General features: G+C 47.5%; 1 protein-coding gene across 17 annotated transcripts in view; it reads left to right on the forward strand.

Annotated features, from left to right (window-relative positions):
- The window catches only part of PLEKHA6 (pleckstrin homology domain containing A6), a 159068-nt gene that overhangs the window by 76771 nt on the left and 62202 nt on the right, over positions 1-20095 (forward strand). The gene's annotated exons all lie outside the window — the stretch shown is intronic.

Consider the following 20095-nt stretch of genomic DNA (forward strand, 5'->3'; position numbering starts at 1 on the left):
CATATATTCTTATAAGGTAGGAATTGGTCTTCCCATTTTACGGATGAGAAAGCTAGGGTTTAGAGAGGATCAATAACTTGTCCATTGACATTCAGCTGATAAGTGGGCTGAGCTGTCATTCCAATCCAGGTCTGTCTGCCTGCAGAGCTAGGCTTTTCCTCCAAGGTAATACCTCTTTAGAATGAATGAAGATGACTCAAGGGTGGGCACGGGGAGCTCTGACTTTGACATCTTCTCTGATTAGGGGAGTACTTTCTGGACATCTGATAGGGATCATTTATTGGCTTGTTCTTATTTATACATTGACTTCTGGGATCCCAGTAGGCTAATGGCTCAGAAGAGAGGAAGCTAAAGTTCAGTCAACTTTGTGGCTTACAAGAAGAATCCAGCTGGCTTTGTGGGGGCTGTGAGAGCCAAGAACAAATGGAGTTAAGTTGGATTTAGTGAGAGATGCATCATCTGCAGTGGAAGCAACCCCCATACAGAGCCAGTGAAATGCACAGTGCTTCCTGCTTCCCCACCCATTGCCTGGCTGGAGAAGTGTTCCCTTGAGTGGGGACCTGTCTTGAGAGAAGGATTGTCCTCAAGGATCATGAGCCCTGGGTAAGCTTGAGAGTGATGAGCAGCTTGAAATAGGGAGAATTCAATTAGGGAGTCTCTCTGGTCTTCATTAGTGATATGAAAAAACAGTCAAAGGAAGTGCTAATTCAGTCTGCTGAAGATGCATCCTGCTTTTAACACATCATTGGAAAGGTGGACCCTGGTCTGTTGTCTGGGCAATGGCATAGATAACCTCCCCTTTCTATCTTCTAAGTACTGTCAGATGGCGGCTGCCATTTCTGGGTCATCTCTAGGTCAGGCAAAATCTGGACTCTTAATATTCAGGCACATGTGTCCATGGTGTTCCTCTGTGGCGAGGAGCCTGCCATCAGTGAACTCCAAGCAGTAGAAGGGCCGGCTGCTCTGGCAGGGGAGTGGCCTGTGCTTCACTAGGAAAACACCCATTAGGAAGGGTGGTAGGTTAGTTTCCATAGGAACAAGGAACATCTGCTCCAGCCAACTAGAGAACAGATGGGGCAAAAAATATTCTTAAAGGGGACATTAGCTCATGGAATTGGTGCCAGGGAAGTAGGCCTTTCTAAAGAAGACATGAGGGGGCAGGTTAAACCTCTTGGCCTGAGAGAACTGTGAGGCCCTAAGACAGTAGAAGACCCACATTTGCTTTGGAAAGTGCAGGAGAAAGAATGCAAGATGTTTTCTCCCCTCAATAATGGCTGCCCTCTGGGAAAATGTCTCAAAGCTGTGTCAGCTTGCTGGCTGCCGGCTCAGAGTTCCCTGAGTCCTTCGGTCAGCAGTCCTCCCCTGCCACCTTCCCTATGGACCTTAGCTCACCTATATGACACACCCCACTTCTGTTGCCAGCTCCCTCTTAAACATCCAGGAGCTCTTCTGCACTGGGCAGTAGGAAGCTCACCTGCTTTCTCTGACCCTCCTCTTTCTTCCTGTCCTCTCAGATGGCCTGGTCTCTAGGCTGGTGACAGTCTCCCAACACCGTTTTCTGCTGTCTTTAGACAAAATTCCCAGTGCTTTCCCTTCTTCCTCCTGTTTGCTTTCCTTTTCTTCCTCATACCAACCATGTGTGCAAAGTCTAGATTGAGACTTTGGGTCCTCCAGAAATCATCTTGTCCCTTCCTCTGGGATTAATTTGTGATTTCTGGGTACAAGTTACTGACTACTCAAAGCAGCTTAAGCCCCAGAGGGGATTTAATTATAAGGGTGCTGGGGTGTCTCTCAGAGCTCAAGGTCAAAGAAATGGCTGGATCACAGCAACGGACTAGAAGCAAGAAGCTGAATGCCACAGATATGGTCTTTGCCCCTCTCTGTGGGCTGGCTCATTCGTTTCTCTCATTGCAGAGGGGCCTATCAGCTTCCTGGTCAGTCTATAGGAAAGCAAAGATGGAAAAGCAGCTCCTTCCTGTGCACATCACCAATACAGTCGCCTGGAGAAGAGCTGGCCTCTTTTTTCTCTCCATCTCAGTTCCCATCCCTGAGGAGGGATTTTGGCTGAGCTGAGATCATGTAACTGATCTCAGGGATTTTGGCTGAGCTACCCCATGTAACCACAAGAGTGGGTAGGGTTTAGGCACATGGTTATTTCCCTAACCGTGGATCTGGGGATGGGGCCAGTTTCTAGAAAGGGGTTAGTACTTTCTATTGCACATTAGCCCTTCTTGGACCTCTAAGCCTAGGGGAGTCTGGCCTGGAGAGTTTACACACCCCGACTCCTCTCGCTTGGCTCTTCTCCTGCCTGGCATGAGGATGGGCAAGGCCTAGCCAGGAGCAGGGTAGCCTGACTGATGGAACCTGGGGCATGGCTGTGTGTCATTGCCATTTTCCATGTGCAGAAAAGACCCGGAACCTGGATCTTGAAGGCCATTCAGTCCCCGACCCCCACTCAGGTACCACTCTATCCTTTTAGTAAAGTCTTTCATAAATGATTTGATTGTTCTGTTTGACACTAGGGAGTCAACATTGAAAAGTCTCACTGTTGGAAAGCTCATTGTTTCTAAATTCAGTCTTTCATGATGTAACTGAATCCATCCATTGTCCCTCATTCCATCTGGGACTCACAAGGAAGACTCAGGCCCACCATCTTGCTTAGGTTAGGATTGAATTAGTGAATATGAAACTATTTTTGCATGAGGAGACAAGGGCTTGGGCCAGGCTCTATGGGATTTGGAAGCATTTTTGACTGGCTGCTGCCCTTCATCGAAATGAACCCCTGAGGAGAAGAGACACATGTCTGACTACTTGTGGAAATGCCCAAGAGCACTCCTCTAGATTCTTCTTTTCCAACTACAGGCTCCATGGGACCACAGCCAACTGTGAACCATGAGAAAGGTGTGGAGGTTTAGGCAAGTCAAGGGGGAGAGATACGAGGAGTAGGGGGAGGACAGCAAAGGGGTCCTAGACCAAGATGCCATCTTCCCTCTATCACTCACATTGATGGACCTTGTGGAGATTGGGCAACCAAAACCTGCAAAGAACCCTAAATCCTTTTGGATCTCTGATAAGACACGGCTCATAGTTAGCAATGTAGAGGGGACTGAATTTCAGTTCCTATGTTTCTGATGGTTCCACAAGCTGGGGGGTTGAGACAATGATAACCATGAACGCATAACAGGCATCGTTTTAAGCATTTTATGTGAATTAAGTCACTTAATCCTCACAATAAATCCTATGAAGTAGAAACTGTTACCCACCCCCCATGTTGCCGATGAGGAAACTGAGGCATAGAGAGATTGAATAACTTGTCCAAAGTCCCATTGCTAGTATGGAGTAGAGTCAGGATTCAAATCCAGGCAGTGTGGCCTCCCAGCCATCCTTCCTTTTCTCTCTGACCGATTAGGGAACCAAACAGTTCTACCCCAGGTGAACAGGAGAGAACACCACCTGATGTCAGCTCCTCCAGGGCAGCGACCTTGTCCTTTGTAGCCATGTGCTAAGGCCCAGTGCCTTACACCCAGTAGAATTTCTTGTTGGAAAGAGGAAAATTAAAGAGGGATGAGGATTAGTCTTTGTCTTGAGACTTTCCAACAAGAGAAATTTACATTTAGACACTCCATGTATCCATGTATTTTCCTACCAGAAGGTAGTGTTTAGGAGTTAAATGTCACATCAAAGACAAATGTTAGAGCCAGGAGATTTTTCTTCTTAGGAAGAAGGATATGTTAGTTAGTGACTTTCTCCACCTGATTCGGACTTTATCTCCACCCTTGTCACTAAATTCTTTTCCTTTGCCTCTCTGTGGAGCTGGTAGTTGAAAAAAAGAAATCCGCAGGAATGGGTACGGTGGCTGTCTGGTTACGGTGGTAATAGCCATGTTCCTAAATCTGACCTCCTTTCTTCAGGTCAAATTGGATAAGCTTTCCATGGTGCTGCAGGCTTTTTCTTTCTGCTCCCCTTCACTCTGTGATGTCTCAAACCTCTCATTTCTGTCCACGCTGTCTGCAGACACAGAGTACTGAGGCTGGAAGGAGAAGGAGGGGAACAGGCGGGCCCCACTCTGTGCTCTGAGTAGTGTGTGGGAGGAGGCTGGAGAACGGAGCACTTCTCTCTGATCCTGCCTGACTCTCTTGGAGCCAGTGAGGTGGGGTTGTCTCTGAGTGAAGCAGAGGGAGGCCTGGAGGGGCTCAGGAGCTGGACTATTTCTGTAACACAGAGCACATCTGCAGCCAGCCACAGAGAAGGTCAAACTCTGGGCGCAGGGCTGGAATGCAAGGGGCCAGGCAGCTGGGGGGAGCTGTGGTTTCACCCTTTCTGGCAGCTTAGAGGGCCGCTGCAATGCCCTTTGGGGAAGGTGGGGCTACCCACAGCAAAGCGAGTAGGGGAGTGGGGAGGGACTCCGCCCTGGTAGATAGTGATGATGGTGCAGGGCATTGGAGGAGGGTAGGGGAAGGCATGCAAAATCTAAATGCCCATCACATGTGTTGGAGAGGAATTTAATTCCAAGATGTGGGGGCTTTAATTCATGCTTGCTACCATTAAAAAAAAAAAAAATCAGGCAAAGCACTGTGTGAGAGGAAAGAGAAATAGTGCTGAGACAGGAACCAGGAGGCCACGAAACACACGCATGTGAGTGTGCCCCAGTGTTCAGAAGTCCACACGGGGAGGGGGGTGCACTTGCACTGGCTCCTTCCAAGGCCATATCTAACACACAAATTTGTATCTATAGTCTTTTCCTTAATGAGGACCACGCCCCTCCCACCACAAATTGTATAAGCTCCAGGCCCCCAGAAACCCAGATCTGTCACTGCATCCATGACACTGACGCATATGCCCTTCCTTGGTCCCCTGCCTGCACGTCATAAAGCCCCTTCCTCTGTGCGCGTGCACCCCGTAGCTTCTGTGCCTTACCCTCATCCTCCCGCATGCGTGTGTGTGGTTTGGAGCTTCTTGAGTTTCCCTTTATAGTTAGAAAATTGCCCTGCTCTGGCTCTGGCTTTGTCACAGGAGGCTTGTGTTGGCTCAGTCTGACTGCTGGTTGACCTTTGGCCACCCTGCCCTTGGCCTGGCCTGCTCTGGCCACCTAGAAGCAAAATCTGTTGGTTTGTTTTCCTTCTTGGGCTGTGGGTCCTCCCCAGCTGAATCTAAGCCTCTAAAATGGGGCGAGGGTTTCAGATGAGCAGTCAGCCTTTGGAAGGAGCGCTTCCCTGAAGAACCGAAGGTGCTCACGATGAGCAGCTCTTTCGTCCTATCATTTGCTCTAGGGGCAATGAGATTCCCTTTCTCAGGTCTAGTGGGCCCCGAGGGAACAAGGACTTGCTACACACCTTATACAGCTGGATAGCAGCATAAGCACTAGAATTGTTTTTTTGTTGTTTGTTTGTTTGTTTGAGACGGAGTCCCCCTCTGTCACCCAGGCTAGAGTGCAGTGGCATGATCTCAGCTCACCGCAACCTCCGCCTCCCAGATTCAAGTGATCCTCCTGCCTCAGCCTCCCGAGTAGTTGGGACTACAGGTGTGTGCCACCACACCTGGTTACTTTTTGTATTTTTAGTAGAAACGGGGTTTCATCATGTTGGCCAGGCTGTACTTGAACTCCAGACCTCAGGTAATCCACCCACCTTGGCCTCCCAAAGTGCTGGGATTATAGGCATGAGCCAATGCGCCTGGCCTAGAACTGGGTCTTCTTAGTCAATTATTGCTGTCCATTAATGTTGACCCTTAGAATGGACTTGCTTTCAACCATGACACACACACAAAAGCCCGCCTCCCCGTTCAAATTACACTAGGAACAGACCTCCCTCACATTTGAGATTCTCAGGTGTTAATTGTTCTGGCTCCTAAGTACGGGGAGAGGGTACTATCTTGATGGATAACTTCTTTAGGAATGAATTATTAAGCATCCATCTGTATGTGTCAAAGTGGTGAGGGGTTTTATAGTCAAGATTGAGCCACTGTCTCCTAAGGATAAATAGTCCAAGGCAGATGCAGACAGATAATAATGATTATTGGCATTTATTGAACGTTTACTAAGTGCCAGAACCTTCCAAAAATTTTTTGTGGGTATAATCTTATTTACTCCTATGACCAACCCATGAAGAAGGTCCATATATTATCCCCTTTTCACAGATGGGGGAATGAAAGCACAGAGAGGTTAAGTTTCTCACCCAGAGTCCCTTAGGTAGTAACTGGTGGAGCCAGGATTGGAACTGGGGCAGTCTGACTCCAGAGCCAAAAATCTCAAGGCTAATGCGGATTCAACTCAATAAAAATAAACGAAAGGATTAGCTGGTAGGATGATGCATGAGAAGGGAATTTCAAGTTGCACAACTAACATAAAGTGGGAAGAAAGCTGGCTTTGGGCTGTGTCCTGGGCTCTAATCCCAGTTCTCTCACTTCCTAACTGTGTAGCCTTGGGCTAATAACCTGACCTCTCAGGTTCTTCCTCTGCAACAGCAGGACAGCAATACCTATCTCTGGCGATTAAGCAGAGAATTCGCTAGCATCATGGCGTGGGTAGGTGTTAATTTCCTTCTTCTTTCTGTGCTAGTTGTCAAGTTTTCCTGGGAGGGTGAAGGGTAATTTGGGAATTCAAGGTTAATTCTTATTTCAAGAAGAAATGTCCAACCAGCCCTCCAGTACCCTATCTTCTGGACAAGATTTTCTGCCATCACCACTTCCTCCGTATCCTCCTGGGATTGCCTGGAATTGAAGGAGAGACAGGCTGGAGAGACAGAAGAGTGTTTGGCTTAATGCAGCTGTCAAGCAGCTGTCACCCTCTGGCCACTCTTTCTTCATCTTCTCTTTTTCCTTTTAAAAACAAGGACATTCTCTTGCATAACCACAGTACAATTAATAGACTCAGGAAACTTAATAACATTGATACAATTCTATTATCTAATATGCAGTCCATATTGAAATTTCACCAGTTGTCCTAATAATGTCATTAGAATCCAATTCAGGATCATGTCTCTTTCCTCTCACTCTGGAAAGTCCCTCAGCCTTTCTCCATGTTCATGCATTGAAGTTTTCTTAAAGAGCACAGGATCCTCTCTGGGACTTCCTGAGCCTTGTCCTGTCTTTCCTCATCTCTGAGCAGGGCTGACTAGAATAAGGCGATTAATACACTCCCCTTAGGTGCAAAATGTAAGAGGGTGCCAAAAAACTCAGTAGTCAAGATAAATAACATTTCAATGCAATAATTTTAAAATCAAAATCAATGCAAACATTTCATGAAGAACAAAATAGTAACATTTGAAATAAAGACAGGATCCAAAACAGTGCCACTTTAAGCCAAATTGGAGGCTGAGGCAAAAGGGAAATTCCAGTGATACTGGTCCTGTCTTTATTTGAAATGTTAGTATTTCATTCATCATGGATTTTTAATGTTAATTTTTATTTCAAAAATATCGCATTAAAATAAGTCTTGATTGGCCGGGCGCAGTGGCTCATGCTTGTAATCCCAGCACTTTGGGAGGCCAAGGCGGGCAGATCACCTGAGGCCAGGAGTTCGAGACCAGCCTGGCTAACACGGTGAAACCCCATCTCTACTGAAAATACAAAAATTAGCTGGGTGTGGTGGCACATGCCTGTAGTCCCAGCTACTTGGGAGGCTGAGGCAGGATAATCGCTTGAACCTGGGAGGCAGAGGTTGCAATGAGCCAAGATCGCGCCACTGCACTGCAGCCTGGGTGACAGAGCGAGATTCCATCTCAAAGAAAAAAAAAGTCTGATTACTGAGTTTTTGGATGTCCCTTAAACTTTGTGCTCCCTCCCCCACTCCCACAGGGTAGGCTTGCTCCCTCTCCCAGTCATCCCACCCTCAGAACAAGTTGGGGGAGAGAGGTGGGGCTCCATGCCAGGAGGAGGAAGGTTAGGGGACAGAGAGAAGAGGCAGGAGGGGAGGGGTACAGAGGCCTGGAACTCAGCCGTGTGTCTGGATGGGAGCTCTCTAACAGCTTCCAGCTGCTTCCACAACCTCCAGACTTCCACCTTGGGAGTGGCGTTTGGTTGTTTTTTATTCCCCCTCTTCACATCAAATGTGTGATCTAATTAGACTTTGCATCCCTCATTTCTATCAGTCTTCCCTGTCTTGCAGTGCTCCCCTTAGTTGACCTGACCCGGTTTCCATCCATCCCAGGAGCCCCTCAGGTGCTGCCACTGGCATGCTCCAGGAGCATCCACCCAGTGCTGGGTGAGCACGGCAAAGACCAAGCCAGGGTGAGAGACACAGGTGGGTGTCAGCCAGGGCGAGGGAAACGGGGGGCATCAGCCAGGGCGAGGGAAATGGGGGGCATCAGCCAGGGCAAGGGACACAGGTGGGCATCAGCCAGGGTGAGGGACACAGGTGGGCGTCAGCCAGGTTGAGGGACACAGGTAGGCATCAGCCAGGGTAAGGGACATAGGTGGGCGTCAGCCAGGCTAGGGCAGCTCCTTGTGGCCCTGAGGAAAGAGCTTCGGACTGAGGTTAACAGATCCCGAGGTTAGCCTTGCCTCAGGTATATGAGGTGGGTTATCTCAGCCAACACTTCCAGCTTCAGGGATTTTGTTTTGTAAAATGAGGGTGGTACTAACACTTTTCTGCCCACCTCATAAGACCATAAAAGAACCAAATGAGATAATGATGACAGTGCTTTGTGAACCGTAAAGGATTTTATTTGATATTTTCCCTTCTGTCATAGAACAAATAATCCTTTATTTTGATTAAGACCGTATTCAGGTCTGCTGCATTATTTGATCTAAATCCATGAGAAGAGTAAAGGCAGATTCAGGACCCATGTTCATCTCTGCCTGTAACCAGCATTTCTGTCAGACTAAAGCAGGTCAGTAGGAAACCATGCCCATTCCCACCCTCATTCCATCACCATGTAAAACATAATGGGTGTGCCCAATAATAGCAGTCATTGTTTTAGTGTCTCAATTGAAGGCTTTTCTTTTTTATAGATTAATTGAGATATATGATAAATTGTATATATTTAAAGGGTAAAATTAGGTGCATTTTGTGAAACCTTAACCACAATTGAGATAATTAACATATATCCATCACTCCCCAGTTTCTTCCTGCCTCTTTGTAATCCCTCCCTCTACCTTGGCCCCAGGCAACCACCGGTCTGCTTTCTGTCACTGTAGATTAGTTTGCATTTTTAAGAATTTTATATAATGGAATCATAGAGTATATACTTTTATTTCAGGGAAGCCTGGCTCCTTTTATTCCATATAAATATTTTAAGATTCATCCATTATGTTGCATATTTCAATAATTCATTTCTTTTTATTGCTGAGTAGTACTCTGTTGTATGCATGTAACACATACGTTGTACCCAGGTGTTCATGGACATTTGAGTTGTTTGTAGTTTGGGGCTGTCACAAATAAAGCTGCTGTGAACATCTGTCTACAAGTCATTGTGTGAACATATGCTTTCCTTTTTTTCGGGTAAATGCCTAGGAGTGAAGTCAGTGGGTTGTATGGTGCATGGATGTTTAAACTCTTTGAGAAACTGGGAAACTGTTTTCTAAAGCAGGGTGTACCATTTATATTCTCATCAGCAGTATATGAGCGTTCCAGGTCCTCTACATTTTTGTCAGCACTTGGTATGGTCAGTCTTTAAATTTTAGCTATTCTAGTGGGTGTGGGTAGAGATAGCTCATAGTAGTTTCAATTTGTGTTTCTCTAATGGCTAATGATGTTTTCTTTTCATGTACCTTATTTGACATGTGTATAACTTTGGTGTTATTTGCTATCTTAATACTAAGTTGTGAGAGTTCTTCATAGGTTCTAGATAAAAGTCCTATGTCCATTACATATTTTGCAAATATTTTCTCTCTGTTTATGGCTTACTTTTTCATTTTCGTAACAATGTCTTTTTTTTTTTTTTTTTTTTTGAGACAGAGTCTCACTCTGTCACCCAGGCTGGAGTGCAGTGGCGTGATCTCGGCTCACTGCAAGCTCCGCCTCCCGGGTTGACGCCATTCTCCTGCCTCAGCCTCTCCGAGTAGCTGGGACTACAGGCACCAGCCACCACGCCCGGCTAATTTTTTTGTATTTTTAGTAGAGACGGGGTTTCACCGTGGTCTCGATCTCCTGACCTCGTGATCCGCCCGCCTCGGCCTCCCAAAGTGCTGGGATTACAAGCGTGAGCCACCGCGCCTTGCCTTTTTTTTTTTTTTTTTTGAGACAGGGTCTCACTCTGTCACCCACGTGGTATGCAGTGATGCGATCTTGGCTCACTGCAACCTCCCCCTCCTGGGTTCAAGTGATTCTCTGACTCAGCCCCCTGAGTAGCTGGGATTACAGGTGCACACCACCATGCCTGGCTAATTTTTGTATTTTTAGTAGAGACGGGATTTCACCATGTTGGCTGGGCTGGTCTCGAACTCCTGACCTCAAGTGATCTCCCCACCTTGGCATCCGAAAGTGCTGGGATTACAGGCATGAGCCACTGCACCTGGCCTGTAACAGTGTCTTTTGAAGAGCAAGCTTAAATTCTGACGAAGTTCAATTTATTGATTTTTCTTGATGGTGCATATTTTGTCATTTTAAAGACATCTTTGCCAAACGCAAAGTCACTAAGATTTTCTCCTGTGTTTTCTTCTAGAAACCTTGTAGTTTTAGCTCTTTCATTTATGTCTATGGTCCATTTTGAGTTAATTTTTTAATGATAGAGTCAAGGTTGTTTGTTTTCGTACATGGTGTTTTATAGCACCATGTATTGAAAAGGCTGTATTTCTCCTTTGCATTGACTTTATACCTTTGTCAAAAACCAATTGACCAAAATGTGTGGATTTATTTCTGAACTCTTTACTCTGTTCCATTTATCTATACATGTGTCTTTATGCCAACACTACATTGTCTTAATAACTGTAGCTTTATAATAAGTCTTGAAGTCAGGTAGTATAAATCCTCCAAACCTATTCTACTTTTTCAAGAATTGAGTATTCTGGATCCTTTGAATTTCCATGTGAATGTTAGAATCAGCTTGTCAACTTTACAAAGATCTGCTAGGGTTTTGGTTGGGACTGTGTTGTATCCATAGAAAAATATGGAGAGAGTTGACAATTTAACAATATTGAGTCTCCTGATCCATGAAAACAGTATTTTTCTCCTTTTACTTGGATTTTATTTAAATTCTTTCAGCAATGTTTTATAGTTTTCAGTGTATAGGTCTTGCACATCCCTTGTCAAATGTATCCCTTAATTTTACGCTATTATAAATGGTGTTTTAAAATTTTCTTTTTTCATTGTTTGTTGCCAGTATATAGAAATACAACTGATTTTTCTATATAAACTTTGTATCCTGAGCCTCTCCTCCCTTACCTTGAAAATTGAATGTAAAAGAGCAGGAACCTGAAAATATCAAGGGGCAGGGCATTTGCATGACGTGATAAACATTTACGATGGCTCTAAAAACATGAGCATCTTTCTGTTCTAAGTCATAGATCATTTCAGTAGCAGCCCTACAGTAGCTGTGACTGTAAAGGATGGGAAGGAGGGGTGGTATAGTAAATTCTGACTTAGCATCTACACAAGTAGAACACCTCCAGATCTCTGGGGTACTCTTGAGGGTGAATGGAGCAAGTGGGAATGCAGTGCAGCCCCTTTAAGGAACCCGGCCAGCCAGCCACCCTGCGGGCTGCTAGGAAGGCAGCCCAGGAGATAAGATAAGGCCCCCTAGCAGGTTTAAAGCAGGGTCCTGAGCCACAGTGGCTGGGCTACTGATAGGCAAACAGGAACCAGGGGTGATAAGGAGGAGGTGCCAGCTACTAAATCTGGGCTGGCAAGAGGAGGAGTAGCCAAACCACTCCTCTGGGGCCTGAAAGGAGAAGGGGCTATTAATTGTGGGTGTGTAGGGAGAGGGAACTTGTATGCTCTGTATATCCCATTTATGATCATGGTAAAAAAGAAAAATCCTACTGGGCTGTACTTAAAGGCACTCTGTTTCATATGGAGTAAACGCTCAATAAATATAGGCTTATTGAGTTCCTTATGCTCTAGTGAGATGCTCTGATATGGGGTTTAGAGACTACCTAATTTCTTCCTCAAATGAGGAAAATCCTGGCAAGGACTTACTTTCACAAGCCTGGCACTGCTCATTTGCACGCATCTGCATAGATTTGCATGTGTCCTACTTGTAGATACTTTTAGATTTCCCCCAGATCTGTTGCCTATTTTTAAAGGATAAAGAGGGAATTTATCTCTTCTTGTTCATGCTCACCTTTCATCTGTATCCTCCAAAGACGCTAAAATAATTTCTGCAACTTTGAACTATAAACAATACCTGTGGTTGCATAGTTTATGCAGATCGAAGCAATTCTTTGACTGACGATGTGTTTCTCCTCTTAATTTCTATTATAATTCCTAGTTCTGCTCTCCAAACTTCCGAGTGGGGCAGAGAGATATTAAGGTAAAAAAATAAAAATAAAAACAAACCCTCTAGCTGAACAGCCAGGCTCAAATTGCTTAGAAAGCTTCAAGAATTAGTTCACTCTACCTGGACAGAGCAGTTAGAGGCAGTTCCATGGATCTGAAGACCACCTTCCCACTGCTTCCCATCCCAGGGCTAGGGATGCTATGACTATCTTTGTCTGCTCTCCTTCCTCCAGGAATAAATAACAATATCATCCCTCCCCCAGATCCCAGCTCCTCTATTGGCCCGCCAGGCAAATATTTCATAATGTGGGCTCATCCAATTGGGCATCAAGCCAGAGCCAAGAGCCTCAGGTTGCAAGTGTGCTCCAATCAGGCGGGGCGGCCTGGGTGGGACTAGAGGGCTCTCTTTCTCCACATGAGAGGTGGCAGCATTACTCAGGTGGATGACATCAAGGTAGGAGTTGCTACTTTCTCAGGGCAGAGTAGAAGGGACAGGGCTGTCCATCAGCCAGCTCCGGCTGGCTGAGGCAACCCAGCACTGAAGGGGTTAAGGCCAGCCAGCATGTGTGGCTGTTAATGATTGCTACCCACCAGGGACATGGTGCGTATTAAAGGAAAACCTTCTCCCTATTCCTCAGTGTGAAAGGAGTCAGGGCTAGAGGCAGCAGAGGGAACAGCAAAGAAGAGCCGGTGAGTAAGTGGTTATCTGTCTGGTCTATGTTTGTCTGGGTGGCTCTGGAACAGAAAAGGAAGCCTAGATATACCCATTCCATCAGCTAGAGTGGGCTTTTGTTATAACCAGATACAAATTCTCAGCTTGAGGCCAGATTCCAGTATCATTACTATTTATTAGAAGGAAATCTTTAAAATTATCTTAGTCCAAGAGAGTGAACTGCTCAGCGCAGAAGCCAGAGATACAAACCATTGTCTGTCCTGATATCAAGACAATGGTTTTGTGTGGCCACCCTGAACACAAAGCTGGAGCTGCTACTCTTCCTTCTTCTGTCTGAACCATTGTCTCCAGAGAGGTGCTCGGTAACTCTGGTCAGGAGCAGCGTCGGCCTCTCTTGTGGGCCGATTTCCTGGATGGGGCCACGGGAGGAAGGCGGAGGGGACAGAGCCACAGGAGACTGGCATGGCTGTGCTCCTGGTTTTATCCTTTTACTTAGCAGAGTCAGGTGTGGTGAGATGTAGGGTAAGACAGAACCTGGCGGGGGTGGGTGCAGAGAGTTGCGGGGAGAACTCTTCACTCGTTAAGAAGACAAGGTTGTCAGTTGAGAGCAAAACTGAAATCCAGGGAGAAAGAGAACCAACCTTTTGCATTTAGATTTCTGTTGCCTCCATTCCCTCAACTTCCCCTTCAGGTCCCTCATCACTTCAACCTCCAAAACATTTGTGCTCTTTGACCCTGGCACCTTCTAATGACAGTTTTGTGGAGGGGGTGTGGACAAGAATTCCTTGGCTTGGAGGGGGAGGTGGACGCACTGGCTTTTCTCAGCTGATGCTATCTCTCTGTGTGTGTACTCATGAATGCCCACGTGATTTCAAAAAAAAAAAAAAGAGGGAGACTGTCACCAAAAAGGAAGTGCTTACTTTACCCTCCTCCCACCCCTAGCTAGGAGCCCTTTTGTTCCCTTGCTTCTTTCTTGGGAGGAAAGAGATTCGATGACATAGTGATGCTAGGTTGAACCTAGGGAGGAACTCGGGGCCCTGGAGAGCCTATTGGGTGGGAACAGGTGCTCCCTGTGCCAGTTTTGAAAGCAGATTTGAGCGATAAGGTAAACCCAACCCCCTGGTGGCTTTCAGCTGTGGTGCTTCCTCTGGCTGGGCTGCCCATGGGCAAACAGAAACCGGACACAATGGGGGAAGGTGCCAGCCACTAGACCCAGCAGGGCGAGAGCAGAAGCAGCCAAGTTTCTGGGCATTTGAGGCCAAGAAAGAAGGGGGAAGTAGAGTATAGGAGAGGAACAGGGATACTTGTTGTGTTCTGCCTCATATTGAGAGTCAGCCACAAATGCCTAGCCAACTTCCATCCCTACACTTCCAGGAGAAGTATACTGGGATTGTTATTCCCAGGCAGGGGGGCTTCATGGGGGATGCAACCTGTGCAGTTGCCCCACATGCTTGGTTTAATGCTCTGCTATTGCTGTCTCGAAATCCTTAAGTTTTGTACAAGGGGCCCTGCAAATTGTGCAGCTGGTCCTACTTCCAGGCCCAGCCAGAAGTTGCAGGTGCAGAATAGTTGCTCATATACTCCAACAGGTGTAGGCAGGCTTACCTGTTACTCAGGTGTCACTTATGGAGGCCGGCTTCTGTCCTGCCTGGCACCTGTGCTGCATCCTTTTCCTTTCCTCCTCTCTGTTCCCCTCCCAGAGGACTCTGTTCCTCCTTGTTACAGCCTCCATGCCCAGCCTTTCTTCACGGCTGCTTCATGGCAGTACAGGGGTGGGAACAGCAGTGTCCCTTGCCTGACTGCCTCCCTGCCTTCCTTCTCAGGCCCTCTCTTTTCCTTATCTGGGCTGTAGCCAGCAGGTTCTCTAGACTAGGTCTAGGCCTAGGAGCACCTATTCTGTTCCTCTGAGATTGTCTTCCGTCCCCTTTGTAAGCCCCGGTTATCAGTGGATGCTTTCTGGCACCTGCTTCTTGTGATGTTTGCTTAGCAACAGGTTGTTTTCCTGTGATTTCCATAGGATCCAGGTCTGGATGAGTGCAGGGTGTGGAAGGGGAGGTGCAGGGAAAGAAGAATCCTAAGGCTGCTGTCTTTGGTGTTACTTCTTCTACCGTCCTCCTCCGTGCCAGCTCCTCCTGCTCTGGACCAAATGGCTCCACAGAAGACCTCCCTTTCCTCCTCCTCCCCCAAGCATCAGCTAGAGGTTGGCCAATCTAGGAAGGAAAAGGAAAGCAGGAGGGAGGAACAGGTCCTCTGTGTCTCTAGCCTCCTCCCCAACTCTTCTTCCTTCTCCAACTCTTCTCTCCTGGCCTCTTTAAGCTGCTGGATGACGTTTTCCAGTGCTTCCTACCAGGCCAGTGCTGTTAGTAATGATACTTTCAAACCGTGCAAAGGAGTCTTAATGCATGTGATTTAAAAATAATGAGCCTGGCCAACGTGGCGAGACCATGTCTCTACTAAAAATACAACAAATGAGCCAAGCGTGGTGGCCTGTGCCTGATGTTCCAGCTACTCGGGAGGCTGAGGTGGGAGAATCGCCTGAGCTTAGGGAGCGGAGGCTGCAGCGAGCCAAGATCACACCACTGAACTCCAGCCTGGGATACAGAACAAGAACCCATCTCAAAAAAACAAAAACAAAAACAACCAAAAAAACCAACAAAAACAACAAAAAACCCAAAAAACGAAAACAATGGATTGTCCAGATTAATTCTGAGTGAACTTTGGAGTATATCATTTTTGATTTTTAACTTTTTGTTGTTGACAGCAGATTTTCCATTCTTTTTAGCTTAGTTTAGGTCTATAAGGGAACTTGTATTTACTGAAGACACTGAGCTCATCAGCTGGTAGAAGGATACACTGGCTTAGAATTGCATTTCATAGAATTCAAAACTATTAGAACTGGAAGGTGGCTTAGAGAACATCTAGCCTAGTGCTGTCCAATAGAATGTTCTACAATGATGGAATGTCCTATGACTATTCTGTCCCGTATGGTAACCACTAGCTACTGTGGCTCTTGAGACGCAGTGAAATGTGGCTAGTGTAACTGAGGAACTGAAATTTTAATTTTATTTAATTTTAATTATTCAAAATTGAATACGGCTAGTGGCTATCAACTTGGCGCAAATTTAGGATAGTGCTATTTATTGTATTCCCTTATTTTATTAATGATTATAACATTAGTCACTACTAAACAACTGGATGTGCCAGGCATTCTTCTAGAGGTTTTAAATATTTAGTCCCCCCAGCAACTCCAGTATCGTTACATGTTGCAGGTGGGGAAACTGAGACCCAGAAAGGGACAGTGACTCAGTAGTGGTCAGTTACTAAGACTCCTGACTCTGAGACCACTGGCCTTACCCTTTTTCTTAAGGACAATCCACATGCTGTCCATTCCTTGCCATCATGTGCCAGCTTTTTTCACAACTCTCCAAGTCCCTTTCCAGATCTCCCTCTTCCTCTCGGGGGCATCAGGGGAGCTCACAAAGGATCGTCTCAGTCTGCAGCAAGTGCTCTCCTAGGCACAGTCATTTTCTGGCTGGTTCCATGGGTGGCCCTTGTTCCTAGGCTCCCTTTGGATCCCCCACCAGCAGGCAGCAGTGCAGGGATATCGCTTTGCCCTCAGAGCCCTCGGCAAGCTCCCCAAGTACAGGGGAAGTTCCAGATTCCTTGTTCCTGGCAAAAGGAAGTGTTCAAAATTTCCCGCAATCCACCTGCCTCCAGCTTACCCTATTACTCCCAGTCTGAGAGAGAAGATCAGCTGAGCCCTCCTTGGGGGCCGGAGGCAGAATGGGTCTCCCTGGGCAGGTGAGGAGCAACACTAAATTAGAGCCTGCTGTTGCCCCTCAACCCTTGCTGTGCTACCCTCCAGCTGGGAGGCTCCTGCTCTCCAGCTCTGGCTGGTTTACTGCTTTCCTCTTCCCAAGGCAAAGCTTCTGCTTTGTAGACTCTTATCAGAGTCTGGCTGGCCAGTAGGGAGGGGAGGGACAGGAGGGGGCATGAAGCAGATGCACTGTGCACACTGATCCCCACGAGAGGGATTTGAGGCTGAGCTCTTGTCTCCTTCAGCCGCTATTCAGCATCCCAACTGGAACAGCACGTGCCCCCTCCTCCAGGCAGTGGTGAACCTGCTGGCCTGCCCTACAGCTGCTCCATCAAACTCAAACAGTTATTCAGTTCCCCTGTGTGTGAGGTGCTGGGCAGGGGCACAACAATAAAGGCCAGGCTGTGGACAGTGTTTGTGTGGCTGCCCTTCCATGCCCCTACATCCAGGCAGCTCTTGTCAGACTAAAGTTTGTGGGTAGCCCCCAGCCCACATCACACAGTTCCAGATGTGTAGCCCACAGATGTTATCAGTGAAAGGGTTTGTGGCTTTCATTACTGTGTTCTTGGAGCAGACCTTGAAAAGCTGGCATCTCCCCCTGAACCATGAAGCTCTCCTGCTTTCCTAGAGATGAGGAGCTCAGATTGGGTGCATCGCAGGGACAGAAAGCAGGGAGCCCAAGACTCAAATTTTTCTGACCTCTTCTGTCACTATAGCTGGGACAATGCACCTCAGCTTCCCTGATTCTAAAATGGGCCTTTCTTGCCTCCCTCCCAGTGTAAGGACCAGAGACTGCATGCGTTTTATTTTTCTCTTTGTTCCATATGCCTTCAGAGCATCACAACCTTTCTTCCTCTGCTCTCTGGTCCAGTGGGAGATTTGTGTTGTCTGCTGAACAAGGCATCACTCAATACCATTGTTTTACTGTTAAAATGAGAAAACTAAGATACCAGACAGCTTGATTCTCAAATTGCTGAATTGGGAACCAAGAAGGCACTGGTAGCTTTTAAGGATGGGGAAGGAGAGAGATCAGCCAGCTTCATAACTCTCCAAACACCCACTTTGTAAAATTCCTTTCGTGGGGTGGGGCAGGGTGGGGTCGCTGCTCTCCGTAGGACACCAGAAGCAGATCTGCTGAGTTAGGGATGCAGAGACATGGTTTCAGTGACCTTCCATAGACCCGGCGGTGGACAGCTGGGCTGCCTCAGCCTCTGAAGGGCAGGGGTTTGAGATTCAACTCAGAGCTGGAAGGCTGGGGTTGGGGGGGGGGGCATAATTAATTATTGCCCTGCCCTGTTACCCCTTGGGATCCGTTCCACATTGCTGGCTGTCAGGAGAAGGCAACTTGGAGGCGAGGGGGCTGGAGCCTTTTTTCTCTGCTTCTGTCTGGCTTAGCTACTGAGGAAAGGCTGAGAGGAGGAAAACCCAGAGCTGTAGGCAGCTGGTTCTCCTTTGAATTCCTCCTCTCTTTAGAAGGGAACAAGAGCACACAGCACAAGGAGGAGCTCCAGGGAGCTGGATTGCCCCAGTTCTCCAAGTTGGGTCAGGGTGAAGGAGAAAGTGTCTCCCAGCCTGCCCATGGCAGCTTCTGGGTGGTAGAATCGCAGTTCCCCACAACTGGAAGACACTTCAGTGTTGAGACAGTTAAGGTCTGGCTGTACCCGGGAATGATATTCAATAATTCATCAACCAGAAAGGACGCTGGCCTGGAGTCCTGGAGGGCCCTGTGGTGCCAGGTATTAACTCTTTTGTCTCTGGGTCATGGAGATGTGAGGAGGTCTCAGACCCTGGCCCAGAGGTGGGGCAGGGACACTCGAGGGACTTGGGGGAGCAGCTTTTCACCCACCAAACATGGAAGAGCTTCAATACTTGAATCACTGGCAGAGTTATGCTATCTACTCTGGTTGTCTTCATTTTTCAGCAGACAGATGGAATTCCCTAAAGTAAAACAACCAGTTTAAAGATGAATCAAGCTAGGGTGGGAGGTCAGAATGAAGTTCCCCTGTATAGTATCCATGTTTTCTCTCATGCACACACACGCGCGTGCACACACATGAGCTTGAACCCATTACCCTGACTGAAGTACACCTTGCCCTCCTGCCCTCAGTCTGCCATCTTAGGCCTTCCTATCTCCTCTCATAGGAATAAGGGACCACCCAGGCCCAGAACAGGGGCTGGGAGACACTACAGTGAGAAAATGGGGGAAGGACAGCACCTGGGCTGGAAGGGAAGAAACCTGGACCTGGCCCCCTGATTTGTGATTTCTCTCTCTTGTCCACGGAGCCATCTCTTCTATCTTCTGCCTGTGGTGGGAGCTGAGCTCACACAGAAGGACCCAGCCTTCCATAACTGCCCATAACAGGTTTTGGGATGGGGTTGGGGGTGCGATGAGGCTGGGCAGAGTGAATCAGGAAAGGGAGCAGCATGGGTCTTGTCTCCTAGACATGCAGCCGAGTAGCTTAGGACATTTCAATAAACTGGCTTGGGGCAGGGAGGTACCATCTTCTTGACACTTTGGAAATAACTGGGGCATCAAAGGGGGGATGAGCAAGGGCAGAGAAGAAAGGTGAAAGCAAGTACAAGGCTGGGTGACAGCCACTGGCAGCTGGTCCCCAGCACCCAGAGAACTGGTATTTGGACCTTCAAGGAGCACATGGAAGAGAGACAGTGGGGGTTGTTGTTTTTAGAGACGGGAGGGTCTTGCTTTGTTGTTTTTTAGAGACAGGGGTCTTACTCTGGGTTTTTTTTTTTTTTAAGATGGAGTCTCGCTCTGTCGCCCAGGCTGGAGTGCAGTGGCGCAATTTCGGCTCACTGCAAGCTCCGCCTCCCGGGTTCACGCCATTCTCCTGCCTCAGCCTCCCGAGTAGCTGGGACTATAGGCACCCGCCACCAGGCCCGGCTAATTTTTTGTATTTTTAGTAGAGATGGGCTTTCACTGTGTTAGCCAGGATGGTCTCGATCTCCTGACCTCATGATCTGCCCGCCTCTGCCTCCCAAAGTGCTGGGATTACAGGCGTGAGCCACCACCCCCGGCCTTTTTTTTTTGCTCTGTTGTTTTTTAGAGACGGGGGTCTTGCGCCTCAGGTTGGGGTGCAGTGGTGCGATCGTAGTTCACTGCAGTCTCGACTTCCTGGGCTCAAGTGATCCTCCTGCCTCTGCCTCTGAGTAGCTGGGACTACAGATATGTGCCACCATGCCTGGCTAAGGCAGTGTTGTTTGGAGGGGCTCCTTC

This window comes from Symphalangus syndactylus, chromosome 19, assembly GCF_028878055.3.
Source record: "Symphalangus syndactylus isolate Jambi chromosome 19, NHGRI_mSymSyn1-v2.1_pri, whole genome shotgun sequence".
Taxonomy (NCBI): domain Eukaryota; kingdom Metazoa; phylum Chordata; class Mammalia; order Primates; family Hylobatidae; genus Symphalangus; species Symphalangus syndactylus.